At 36.8% G+C, this 14,642-nt stretch overlaps 1 pseudogene; it reads right to left on the bottom strand.

Moving 5' to 3' along the window:
- Positions 1 to 7,878: 7,878 nt before the first annotated feature.
- The window catches only part of LOC117708756 (putative glutathione-specific gamma-glutamylcyclotransferase 2), a 31,608-nt pseudogene continuing 24,844 nt past the window's right edge, over positions 7,879 to 14,642 (bottom strand).

Here is a 14,642-nt window from a genome sequence, read left to right as displayed (position 1 = left end):
CAGTATTTTGTGGATTCGTGCTTTTGGGTAGCAGTTTGTCTACAGTTTTTATACATGAAAGTAAGTTTGACTGAGTTCATAACATATGGCTCATATTTTCTTTTCCTGAGTATCTTAAATATGTCACCCTATTGTCTTCTGACATAAAGCATAGCTGTCAAAAGTCTGATGAGAATGGGATTATCTTACTATTGTGAGGGACTTGAGCAGTTTGGCTCAGAGAACAAAATGTAATTTTAAATATCTCAGTGCTTGTTATTCTGAGTCTTGTTTTAGAAGCATATGTAATCTTAATATAAGATTTCTGATGTTTTGTTGTTGTTATTTTAACATTAAATTTAAATTATTCTCTTGTAAATGTTGTACTTTTGTTTCATTTGCTTTCTGTGTGAATTTATAAGACAATATAATAAGTATTACATAAATAAAATAATGCAAAAAAATATCTGGCTACGTTTCCTATTTTTAACCTCTTTTTCTTTTATTTTTTAATTTTAAAAGTTTTTGCTAGAGCTAGACAGATGACTCAGAAATTAAGAGCACTTGTTGTTCTTCCGAAGGATACAAATTCACTAAAAAGTGCCCATTAGCAGCAGGAGGCGGGGGCTCACAGAGGTAACTCATGCTCCAGAAAACCCACCACTTCTTGTGGCCTCCATAAAGGCACTGTATTCACTGACATATACAGACAGTCACATGCACATAAATAAAAGCAATTCGAATATGTCTTTTAAGATGTTTACTTTTATAAATTCATTTCTCATAAGGCATTGCCTGCCATATTCATTGCACTTGTGATTTTTCCAGCTTAAATACTTTTTCCTGAAATAGCATTTTTTTTTTTTTTTTTTTAAGTTTTAAGTTTGTTGAAAGTTCCATATCTTCAGTCCAAGTTTTTCTTTTTCTGATTTGGTGATTTTTTTTTCTTTTTTCACCATTTTCTTAATTTACTCTAGTTAATGTTGAGCACATTTTTTTTTCAACATGTGCTTTCATTGACATATGATAGATTGAAAAAAGATGTGTCATTATTTTTATTCTCCCTTTCAATGATTACTAAATGTGTAAATGATTGTTTATGTGTAAAAATTGCATTATTTCTTATCAAGTCTTATCCAGAACTAGTTTTCTGTGCTCTTCGAGAAAGCACTGGGTCTAGCGATACTCTATCTTTACAGCACTAGAGTTGTCTCTTGTTTTGCATAACATTAACATGAACTTTTCAAGATATGCTTTCTTTTCTTCCTCCGTTTTAACTTGACTCTTTTGTCTGCAATTTTTCACTCAGATAGGTTCTTGTTCTGAGAGGCAGCTTACCTAGATCCTTCTCTGAGAACCCTTGAGGATTTCTGTATAGAACTGCATATGGGGGTGGGAGAACCCCAGTAGATTAACATGCTACCTCATGTGATTCTGCCTACCTCCCCATGAATGCCTGATGGACATAATCTCTGTTTTTGTTCATCTGAAGATACGTTACAATTCTGCCTCCTCCTTAGAAGAAACTGGTGCTGTACAGATCCTAGGCAATCACACTTTATCCTCCTCTGTTCATAATTTAAGGTGTTGAAAATACCTTAATATCTTAGTGGATTTTCTTTTTCTGTTTAGATAGATGATGTTGTTGGACGGCTTTGAGTTTTATCATTGTAGCTCTTTTTATTAATGAGGAATTTAAGAGGATGCGAAAATCATCTCATCAATGTCATCTTTTCAGGCTTTGCTGTAGTGGCTTTTGGAGTGATCTTTAAAGACTCATTTACAATGACATCTAACATGTACAGCTGCCACATAGTCAAGAATAATCACTAGATCTGTGCTAAAGGTCAGTTCCCACTTGTTACAAATGCTGTCACATGACATCTAAAAAACCTTAATAAACATGCACAAACAACGTCTTTTGAGGTTATTTTAGACAAATGTGTTTTATTCAAACACTGTACTATTACTTAAACTATTGATTGAGAATTTGTATAAAGATGTAAACATGGTTTATCTTTTTTAGGCATACAAGTCTTAGCCCTTGAAACTTCTATGAAGGGACTCACAGCGACTCAACACTGACACCCAAGATTTACTGAAAAATAATCTTAGAACAATCCCGTTTTGTGGATGGGCCAACATAGCTCCCCATAGTTAGAAGATACAGCATATGCAATATGCACATATGTGCAATATAGTCTTGGAAAAAGAGATATTAGACACAGAATATCACAAAAATAGCCCAAATGCAACTCAAGTGCATTGATTGTACTCACAAAAATAGAAAGCAATGTATCCAATGTATATTTAAAGACAAAAGATTACACACACACACACACACACATGTGAATGAATTTTTCTAGTTAAGGGAGTTGGTTTCATGGGTATGAGGGGGTCTCCAAATCATAGGGACACATAGTTTGTTTCTTGTATGGCTATTAAAAAAAACCCTAGTAAAGCTCTAAAATCAAAAATTACATTTCTAACTACTTTCCCTCATACTAGTATTAGACATATAAATTTTGAAAGAAAATTACTGTGTTATAGCAGAGACAGAGTTTTGATGGGCTGTAGGCAGAGAACTATATTGTCCCATCCCTGAAATGAGATTGTTCTAAGATTTTCCAGTAAATCTTGGGTGTCAATGTTTAGTCCCTGTGAGTCTCTGCATATAAGTTTCAAGGGCTAAGAATGCAACTTGGCATTTTAAGGTCCAATATGCATTACACACACACACACACACACACACACACACACCACACATAAACACACATACACACACAAACACACATACACACACAAATACAAACACATATATGGCACACACATGTGCACCTGGTATTCTGAAGGATTGATGAACTTCATTGTGGAGAAAAAGCAATTATACCACATATTGCACAGCAAACTTTCCCAAGATGCCTTTCCATCATCTGCCTTTCTCCAGTTATATAGCAATTATCTCATCACATCTTCCCACATACCATCAGAATCTCTATCCTTTTTAGCCTCTTATTTCTTGATAACTTTCTGCCCTCTCACCAGGCAGGTTTCTCGATTCTTCCTGACAATAATGTGTGTACCCATCCTTCAGCTGGCTTCTCTATATCCTTTTGGTTTCTATGATGCTCAATTTTGAGCATCAACTTGGCTTTGCCAGGGGCTGGCCAGATAGTTACTAAACATCATTTCTTTGTCATCAGACTATATTTAGAAAAACAAATAACATATAAGCTGGTGAGCTGAGTAAAGCAAATCGTTCTTCCCAGCTCAGCTGGCCATTATTCGCTGTTGAGGATCCTGAGAGTAGTAGGCTAAATTCATTGTAAGTGGATACATTAAATGAAGAATGGATCTCCTGTCCTTGGTTTCACTGATTTGGCCATTGTGACTCAAACTTAAATCTGTACCATACTCTTTCTTGCTCTGGAGACTTTGAGTTATGTCATCAGCTATCCTGGTTCTTTATCCTTGCATAACACATGGTGAGACTTCTTAGCCTCTATAACTGTGACCTTAGAGTCATTTTCTTTCTATGTATAGTGGTATATATGTTCTGTTTCATCAAAAACTATACATACCACCTATTCTCCAACCAGCCAATAACAGTTCTTCTCTCAAACCTACCCTTCTCATAAAAGAAGTAGATGAGACTTAGCAGTGCTTGTCTCAGATCTGTCATGTCTCAATTTTAGAGTTATTGTAGAAGAGTTTACTTCAAGACACTTGTTCTTTCCTCATTATCCAGTCAGGACAAATGACAAAATATATCCTGTGATTGGTATCAGTGTGGTTGGATTTAAGATGAACCGAAGACATGAGATAAAGTATGCTGTTAATTGATGTCATTGGAACTTTAACAATAAAACAAGATAGGCATAAAAAGGCAAGGTGAAAAAGGACATAGAAATCACAGTATCCTCATTTGGAGTTATAATCCTGATATCTAGATCCAATTTAATGATGTAAGAAATGGGGTAGAAGTGCCATATTTAGTACTTAGAAAAATAGTACTATTTTTATGTATGTGTATTACACATATATGTTAAAGGGAGGGAAAGAACGAACAGAGAGAGACAGAGAGAGACAGAGCAGATAGAGAGACAGAGAGACACAGAGAGACAGACAGACAAAGAGACAGAGAATATGAACACAGGTAAGTAAGAGCACACATTTGCTAATGGAGTCTGTGATAGTGTGAAACAGAGAAATTTATTCTAGCCACTATAATGCAGCATTCACTAGTGCACAGTGTAAGTCAGAACTTATATGTCAGACAGAATGGTCTGATCCTAGAAAGAAAATGACCGTTTTGTGAGACACATTCAACTGTGTCTGTAATTACTTCCTCCCAACAATTCATTCTTATTTTCCTTTGTGCAGATGACTAAGAAGAAATGAGAGAATCTGTCTAAGATCATACAAGTAATATAGCTTCCTTGATTCTTGAACTCATGGTCTATTCAGTTTCTAGTCCTGCTTTTCAAGTTTCCGTTCACCACTGTGATCTTCAAGTTGCAACAAGGGAAACAGTTTGTAATATACTGTGTATAGGTATTTATGGCAACCCTCCTACACATCTCTCCTAGCCAGTGGTGAACATGCAGCTTTTTTGAGAGTCCTCAGACACATAGTCAGCCACAATGACTTAGTTTTTCCAGATGGAAAAGTGGGGAAAGAGAGAGACACACAGAGACAGAGATAGAAACAGAGACAGACAGAGACACAGAGAAAGGATGTAGTCTCTCTAGGCAAGCTCTGCAACCTAGTCCTCACTCTACTTCTAATGCTGGGATGGAAGCCCTCCCTTTTCCCCCTCCAGCATTGCCGCTGAGGATAGCAGCACAGCTGGAAAAATAGATAGGTCTTTCTAACCCTCTCATGCGTGTGCTGTGGGACCAGGTAGCTCTATAAATATGGTAATGGCTTCTCAAGCATGCCCGGACTGGAAATGAGACCAAGAGGCTGGAGAGAGGCTGTTCCCACAGATAACCACTGTAGCAGTCTTGCCAGAGGAGAGAGTACCTCTGAGGTTCAGGTCAAATTAGCTATCCCCCACCCTTGAGTAGATCCCTTCTCCCCCTCCTCCTTCCTTCCCTATTAATCGCCCCTGCCCACCTGTTCTGTGGTTGCATTGATCACATCCACGAAGGGAAGGAGGCAAGCAGCAGCTCATGTTTAGTCTATTACCAGGAGGCCTAGACTTGTGATAAAAGGCATACACCAGCAACAACACAGCTACATTGATGTGTACAATAGAGAACCAGCTTGACACTTTCCTGCCACGGTCATACTGAGAAAACGACAGCTATAATAAAAAGCCAAATGCCTGCTCAGCCTAAGCAGGCACATGCTCAACAATGCTATTTATAAGCAGCCTGTCTCCAGTTTCTCTTCACCTAAAAGAGTGGACAGCCCCTACCTTGCACACACACACACACACACACACACACACACACACACACAACCGATGTCCTGAAAATATTGGCTGGAAAATAGTGACAAGCACTCTAGGGACTTGAAACAAAGCTCTTATGGTTGCTCTAACCTTCAGTTTCCCCTTTTTCTTTCTTTCTTTCTTTCTTTCTTTCTTTCTTTCTTTCTTTCTTTTTTTAATTAAAATTTCCTAAGTCCAAGTGAAGTCAATCATATGCCTTTAATAAATACACCTGCAAAGATGCAGTTTCCAAAAGCATCACCTTTCGAGGTTCAAACTGAACAGTGGACATGATTTTGAGGGACAGTAATCAACTCAATAACAACCCAATTAATAGGTTGTAGAAGAAGAAGATATGGGAAATTCAGGTGCATGAGAAAGGAGAACATGGGCAAAAAAATAAAGGGAGTCTGACCCAAGAGCCTTGAGACCTAGAGTGGTCAAGAACAATTAAGAAAGGGGGTGTTCTGCAATTTTCCCTTTTTCTGTCAAGTGAAAATGATAATGTCGATGGCAGGAAACCTGGTTATGTTTTATTGTCAACTTGAAACAACCCAGAGTCACCCAGAAAGATGGAATCACAGTTGAATAATTTTTTTAAATTAGGGTGGCTTGTGGCCATGTTTGTGAGAGATTGTCTTGATTGACAATTAATAGGGTGGGACCATCCAGAGGGTAGAGGGTTTGGACTATAAATCTACATGATTATGAGCCAATGAATACCCCAATAAACAGCTTTCCTCCTAAGTTCCTATCTCCAGTTTGAGATCATACTCTGATTTCCTAGGTAATTTAGGCAGGTAACCTGGAAGTACAAACCAAATAAATCTTTTCTTCCCCAAATTGCTTTTGGTTATAGTGTTTATTATTAATTCAGACTAGCATATCAGTTCATAAAAGAAAAAAATTTTTAAATAAATCAGTTATTGGATAATTCCACATATTTACACAATACATTCTTGTTCTTCTCTCCCACTTATTCTGTATTATTTTGTCTCCCATCCCTAATTAGCTTTCACATCTCTACACCAATCTTTTTCTCAAATTCATGACTTTTGAGATTTTATTACCCAGTTACTTTAACCAGAGCCCTGTGTGATCACTGGATGGTTAATGCTTACTGGAACTTGATGCTGTGATCAGTGAGTATATACTGAAATCAATGATACATATTTACTAATCCTATCAGCAGAAAAAGCCCAGGATGCCTGACTCTTGTGCAGACCTTGTACAGGCATCCACTAGTATTGTGAATTGGTGATTGCAATGGCTGTGTCTTGACCAGAAAATGCCATTTTTCAGTCCTTGAAGAACCATTTAAAGTCTTAGATTAAATACTCTTCTTCATTCACCCCACCAGATTTCTTATTAGTATGTCCATTGCTATGAAGTAGCAGCTAAGAATGTGACTTAAATTATGTCAGCAAAATAAGTTATGTCAGCTAGGGGACAACCTGAAATAGAAGAAAGGCTTTTAGTTTGAAACTTAGACCCAGAGGGTATCGAAGAAAATAAATGAGAAACTGCAAATTTTAGATTTTCTTTGTGTTGGCCCCTTTGGCACTGGTGGTACTATAAACACTTTCTCCAAATGATGGTGTATTTTTCTGTGTGCAAAAATTATGCCCAAAACCATCCTTAAAAAGTAAAACTGTCTCATACAAATATCACATGAATACATTTGAAATTTTTAGTTTATTTAGAAATTAGTAATGTGTTGCAAACCAATTCAAAGGTGCGCTTAGAGCATGTAAACATGTGTAGGTATTCAAGATAACTGCAATATGTGTGTTAGGACATAGGAAATCCACATGTAAGTAGAAAAGTCACTAAGTGAAAAGTTCAGGGAGTCAGTTTCACCTCAAATGAACAAATTTTGCTTCTATGAACAGGATTTATCAGCACTGCTCCCAGGTTTCCTTGGAACTTAGAGTTGTGCAATAGCTCAACGAGAGTGAAAGGTGAACCTTGCTGTGGGGACCAGATAACTACAGAATGCCCTCAAGGTTATCTAACATTTCTCTGAAATCCAGTAGACTTTAGTTTTCATGTTTTCAACCATCTCAAAGCTTTGTGTTTTTCTTAGTGCTTACTTATCCAGGGATATGGTTCAGTGTTAACTTGTTTTCTTGTCATACTTCATTAAAATATTATAGTGTAATATCTACTTCTAAACATTTATATTATATTAGGCATTATAAGTAATATGAGAATGATTTGAAGTGTACAGTGGGATATGTTTAGATTATGTAAAAATGCTACCTCATTTGATGTACAGGCCTTAAGTGCTATAGGTCCTAGAACCAGAATCTCATAGAAACAAAGGAACTTTGTATTATTTATAGTGTAATGAGAAGAATAACAGGGTCCAAAAGGAGATTAAAAGAAAAGAAAAAGAAATAGAAATTTAATTTGCTTGATACTAAACATGCAGTAGACACTTCTTCAGAATAATAGCATATTCAGACTCCAAGCTGTTCACCACTGGGGCTGTGATTCTGAAGTCTCATGCCCTTGGTGATCATAGAATTATACCCGCTTTTAGCAGCAATTCCCCCGATGTGAGTGGATGCACTTATCTGTTTCCGCAATTTGTACTGATAATAAGAAAAAACAACTTCAGTTATATAGCCTCAGAATCTAATATTACATGTAAACCTTCATAGAATGCTATAACGACCACATCTACCAGGCACCTTGCAACTCCAGTTGGAGTGTCATATTTGGGCTTCACACTTGAAGCAGTTCAGACATGGCCAGTACGTTTTGGAAAGGAACAATGTAGAAAACAGGTGGCAAAATCAAACACAACAATAAACATATGATTACAGATTGTGGTAAGATTTTTAAGTAACAGGATAGAGATAAAAATTTTAGACTGCTCTCATTTAGATGCAGGGCAAAACTATTTGAGCTGTGAGCCATGATAAAGAGCTGTTGACCACAGCTTAATTAGGAACTAGTTTTTTTCCAGACCCAGAAGACAAGAATATGTGAAGTCCCCTGGCCAAGAAAGTGTGTGACAAAATAAGAAAATGCAAAAGCCAATGTACCCAGGGTCATCAGGAATAGGTGATAAACAAACAGTGTGGGCTCAGTGTAGACTCATTCCAGAAGTATTTATGAAATAGTCTCCTACTGACTGATATCTTACTGTTACCTCAGTGAAGCTAGCCTCACCTACTTAGTATCTAGCATAGTGGTATGCATTTAACCAAGAACCCTAAATATCTAATTAGAAGGTGAAGTAATATGGTCTGGAGATAAAGATGAAGCAAGGAAAAGAGTTGTGAATTAACTTGTGTTCCTTCTCCTCAAAAAGATGTGTTGATGTCTATGAATATAACCAAATTTGGAAACAGACATTATGCAGATGTAATCAAGTTAAGATGAGGCCATTAAATTGGGTCTTTCTTGTGATTTGAATTTGAAATGTCTCCCATAGGCCCAAGTGTTTGAACACTTGGTTCCCAGTTGGTAGGACTCTTTTGGGAGGGTGTAGAAACTTTAGGATGTAGTATCTCACTGGAAGACACAGGTCACTAGGAATAGTCTTTGAGATGTAATAACTTAAGCCACTGCCCACTCTCTACTTCTGAATGTGGGTGCCTCACATTCCTGATGCTCTACCTTCCCAACATAATATACAACATCTCTTCTTAAATTATAACCCAGAACAAACCTCCCTTGTTTAAGTTACTTATTATCAGGTACTTAGTCACAAGGAAAAGTAACTAATACAGCTTTCATCTGATATAGCTCATATCCTTATAAAAAGATAAAATGCAAAAATTACAGACAATAGGGGAGAAGTCTGTATAATGAGGGTAGAGATTAAAGTACTATATCTGCAAACTAAGGGTGTAGAAACTTGACAGAAACCCACCAAAATCCAGGAAGAGGAAGAGGCAAGGAGTTGTTTATTTTTCCTGATGATTTCAGTTGTGTCTTCTTACCTCTAGAATGGTGAGAAAATGCATCGTTGCTATTTTCAGATCACCGGGCTGGGGTAGTTCATTAGAACAACCCCAGAAAGCTAATGTAGAAGGCTTCCTGGAAGAAGTGGCATTAGCATACCATTCAGATTTCCAACTAGCAATAAGAGAGCTTTATTTGAACAGCAATGTTGAGATGTCTTGACCAGAAGAGATATGAAACCTTTCCTTTTCTTACTAGTTCAGAGTATTCAGATTCTGCAAAGGTAGCTTGCAATCCAATTTTCTTGCTAGATGAAAAGTACCATCCGTAGCCATAACTTACAGTGAAGAGGAGGTGGCACCCTCAGCAGGGGAATGTGCTCTCAGGAAGCTCTGCTTCCACATTCTCTGATATCTGGCCCTCATCAGCCTTATATTGCCTGTCTGACATCTTGTGGCATAATAAATGTAGGAGTTGAGTCTGAGATTTTAGGCAGAAGAGAGTTTAGACAGAAAATCTCCGAAAATCTCCGCTGAAACCTCTGTGATTGACACTGGTTTTCACCCATCCACCAGAGCCCGTGCAGCTTGCCTGTGTCTGTAGCAGCAGGGTAGAGTGGGGAGAGGAGCGAATCTTGGCTTGCTATCTTTAATTAAATCACTACTTTTCAGATATCCCCTTGGTCTAAAACTTATTACCATAGCCTAGATCTCTTGCCCTTGCCGCTGAATTCCAATGTGATGGATCTTCAGTCCCCTATGTCTTCAACAAATTTCCCTTTGAACGGAAATGCTTACATTTTGATTGCCTAATATGTTTTTATCATTTCTTATCCAGTAGGAGGTCAGGACCTTAACTAGTACATGGCAATGTAAGTTAGTCTAGTCTACAGTTCTGGAGTCAACAAGACAAAGCTTAGCTTAATTCAATATCTCTAAGAGACCTTCCAGGTCTGTAATATGAATGTCTCTACTCACCAGGGAAACAAAGTCAGAAAGACTGGATGTCAATTTCAGCTTCACTATTTAGCAGAGTCTTGGGCACAGGCCAATTACATGTCTTTTTTGAATTTTTTTGTGGTAGTCACATGAAACCATCTATAGTATAAGATTCCTGTGATGATTAAATGACATAAGCATATATAGAGTGTTTATTGCAATATGTAAGATATAACAAGCACATTTTAAAGTTGGCTACTGCTATTACTGTAATTGTTATTATAATCAGTTCCTTTGCTATTTTATTGTTATTATTATTATTATAGTAATATTATACTATAGCAATCAAAATTATATCTAAATACTCAGCTGGATTAAATGTATGACAATATTATTATAAGTATTCAAGAAAGAGTAGAGGAAGACCACTGTGGAAAGGAAGAAATTTTCTCTCATATTAAACTTAACTTCTTTACTTCATTGCGATTGGGTTTTTCACAAGTTTTCTCAGTGGAGACTTTACTTTGTAGAGAAACTAGACCTGTTTGGCACTGGTTGAAGTCATAAGAAAAATTAAATATCATAAAAGAACCCTCCCTGGCCAGAGAATATTTGCAGAAGCCATGAGCTATACAAGAAGTTATGATCCATGACAAAAAACAGAGATGATAAAAGAGGATGCTAGATGGAGTATACAAAGCAATGTGACAGACAGTCTACATTTGAGATGCCACATTAGGCTAATGGCAATATAAAGATTGGAACCTGAAAATAGTAATGATCAAGTTGGCAGATCCTCTTCTTCTGGAACTTAGGGTGACCCAGGCTTTTTAGTTGAAAAGCAAACCAAACAAGATTCTTTAAACATCTTTTAAAGTTGCAATTTTGAACTGGAGGACCGTAATTCATCCATGTAGAGGCTGAGGTCATCTTATCTCAAATGAGGAGTCTTAAATATGAAGACCAAAATAACACAGCTATAAGTCATCTTTTTGCTTAATTATGAGCCATGTAATCTCCCAAAGGAACAAGTTGTTTCATGTCACTCCTGTGATCAAGCTTCAAGACTCTCTGTCACAGAAAGGGCAATGTCTAAATTCCTATGGTGTCTACATGCTGCTAGATATGAAAAAGATGAATGAATAAGAAAATGAAACAGTATTTGAAAGGACCTAAATTTTATAGTTATTTGCGAGAAATGTACCACTAGCTGAGTCATCCTAGCCCACAACAAGGAACCATTCTTGATTTGCCTATTTCCTTTGACAAATATATCAGTTCAATTCTAACAACCAGTAACTAGTCACTGAGGTCCTATTACTGTAACTCCAATTCATTCTTGAATTTACCCATGCCATGCATTTCTTAACTACAGTCATTTACCAAATATAAATCATAAAAACACTTTAACCTTGTCTCTCCCATTGGGCTCCCATATTCTCCTTTGTAAGTGGGGAAAAAACTATGATAGCTGTGTATCAGATAGAGGGGTAAATGGGAAGCAGGCCCCAAAAAGAAGGTTTATCTAAAGAAGAGGTGACTAAAATAGCAACTATGGCTTAGTGATTGATTATTACATATTGGACAGCTGCTAAATTCTTTCTGTTCATTATCTCAGTCCTCTAAAAATTCCATGGAGTAGAAATTATGGCTCAAATAGAATGCTAAGTTAATATGACCATAAGTTCTCTGTTGCTTCTCTCATTAAGAGATGGGCTTCAATTCCCTACTTCTTGAATCTAGGTCATGTTAATGACTTGTTCACTTGGGAGTAGGCAGCAAGAATTATATACTGAGGTGTTAGAACCTAAGTTAAGAAGATTTTCATAGAACTCTTTCATTCTTGAAACTTTGATGAACTGTATAAAACCCCTATAGTCCTTCATCCTATGAAAAAAAACCAAACCATAAGAAGAAGTGCTGAATCATAAAATGTCCCATGGTGATGGAAACAGGCTTAAAATTGCTAAGACCCAGGCAAATGAATGAACATATCAGAACAAGTGGGCAAGGAAATGTGTCAAGCACCAGCTGACAACTGATGGACACAAGATGAGGTATACATCTGATCTTTGAATTCTTGAACAACAAGACAGTATTGAAACACATAAGAAATTATAGTTAACTCAGTCATTCTGGATTTCTGATGGGGTTGAAAACTTATAGCCTCATATCCAATCCTGACTATTTACTTTGAGAGAAAAGATTTGAGTGGATGGTCGTCAGCTGACATTCATTCTAAAGCCAGGTTCAGAACTAAATGTTTCAGTTAGGATAGACAACAGAGGTGCTGGTTAGTCAACAAAAGGATGGACTGTGTATTAGGACTATCTTGTACCTCACTGGTACAAATTGGCATAATTATGTTCTAATTGTATTTTGAGAGAAAAGTTTCATTTTAACAGGAAGGGTGATATGTAGGAGGAGCTAAGGTGGGAGGAATACTGAGAGGAAGAGATGGAGTAAGAAGAGGAGGAGGAGAAGAAGGAGAGTAGAAGCTAGGTGATGAAAGAGAGAAAGAGGGGGGAGACAGGGAGGCAAATGTTCATGTATCTCCGCCAGTCAAAGATAGTGGTTATATCTAGGTTGGGTAGTGGGTTACACCTCTGATTGAACAATACCAAACTTATGAAGCCTATGATTAACATTTTTTAAAAAATGTATAAATGCAAAAAGGAAAAGGAGGCATGGGATAGGGGTTTTCTAAGGGGGGAATGGGGAAAGGGGATGGCATCTGAAGTGTAAATAAAATATCTAATAAAAAAAAAAGAAACACATAAGAAATTAAGAGACTCAAAGTCACATAGTAGATACGGCAACTGATCTCCAAATCCAGGCAGTGTTATTTCAGCATTTGTGCTCTTCCACATGGGGCCCCACTGTGTTGTTAAGACTGTTTTTTTAAGTTTAGGATCGCAGATATTTTTAGAGAAAGTGACAACAAAGGGACAGAAAGGATGGAGGTTAAAAGACCGTCAGTTATCCAGAAGTTTTCTAGTTTTTGTATGTTACTGGATAGAGATACATTCTCTTCATTTTATGGTCCTTGACAACTTCATACATGTATTTACTTACTGAGGTTGAAGAAATTTTTCTTAATATTCTCAAAGATATTTCTGTTAATTAATTTATTAAAGAATAAAAAAAAACAAGCCTTAAGCTTGGACATTGTTGTCTCTATTTTATTTTGACAAATAAATTTTGTTTTAGAAAAATTTGACAGACTCCAAATTCTGAAATTATCAGAATTAAGTTATTTCAAACATTTCAAAATTACATTCAATTATTTAATATTTGCATATATACACATGTGCAAATGCATGTGTGTGCATGTGTGTGTGTGTCTGCATATGTGTACATGCATAGATGATGGACCACACATTGAGTTAACTCACGTGTATGAAAAGATCAGAGGATAACTTTTTCTCCTTCAATGATATGGGACTTAGGAAATAAACTCAGTCATTCTTTGTGGCAGGCAATTGTACTTGCTGAGCCTTCTTGCCAGTCCCAGAATTAGATGTTAAGCTGAGTTCAAGACACAAAGCTATTATGACCTGTGCTAACTGTTGTTTACATCTAGGTAGCAGGCCTCAGCTTTACTTCCCCCCACAAAGAAGGCTTCTGAATGACTACACAGTCTAAAGCTCTAGGTAGGCCTGGAGTGGGCTTAGGTCAGAAGAGATTTATTCCAATTCTACATCAGAAGACAAAAACTTTAATTAAACGAGAGAAGAAAAATCTGCCAGAGCCTGAGCAGGGAGTCCACACCATCTGACAGTTTCAATTTTCACTTACAGCTTTCTTTCCGGATTGATATCCTTCCCAGTGCCCGCTGAAGAAAACCATTGGCTCCTATAAATCACCTTCTAAACTCACAGGCAAATGTTGTTTTAACTCTCATTTCGACAGAAAGTTACACAAGGTTAATAATAACAATAACTCATCATTGATTCCTCCCTGTGTGTCATAATCTATGCAAAGTGTTTGCACCATCATTTCTCCCTTATGCCAACAAACATCTATAAGGTAGAGAGTATTATTGCCTTGATTTTAGATGCTGCAACAAGTCTTTGAAAGTTAGCCTGGTTTTGTAGGCAAAATCATAAGGTAAATTATTGTCAGGATTTAAATTTGAACCTCCAGATGACATGTCAACTGAAACTCCCCAAGTACAAATGAGCCATTCTTATTGGCTCAAACATAATTTTCCATATCTTTCACTTGAAATCTGAAGATACACAGTAGTACTGTATATTATTAGCACCAGTACATAGCCACATAATATTAGGCCCTATTTTATAAAAATAGAGAAAAAAAAAAGAGTTTTACCCAGAACAAGCCAGTCAAATAACAATGACTAACTTTTA

The sequence above is a fragment of the Arvicanthis niloticus genome, chromosome 5, assembly GCF_011762505.2.
Source record: "Arvicanthis niloticus isolate mArvNil1 chromosome 5, mArvNil1.pat.X, whole genome shotgun sequence".
NCBI lineage: Eukaryota > Metazoa > Chordata > Mammalia > Rodentia > Muridae > Arvicanthis > Arvicanthis niloticus.
Note: the sequence above shows the minus strand (reverse complement) of the source record. Positions and strands in the feature narration are given on the sequence as shown.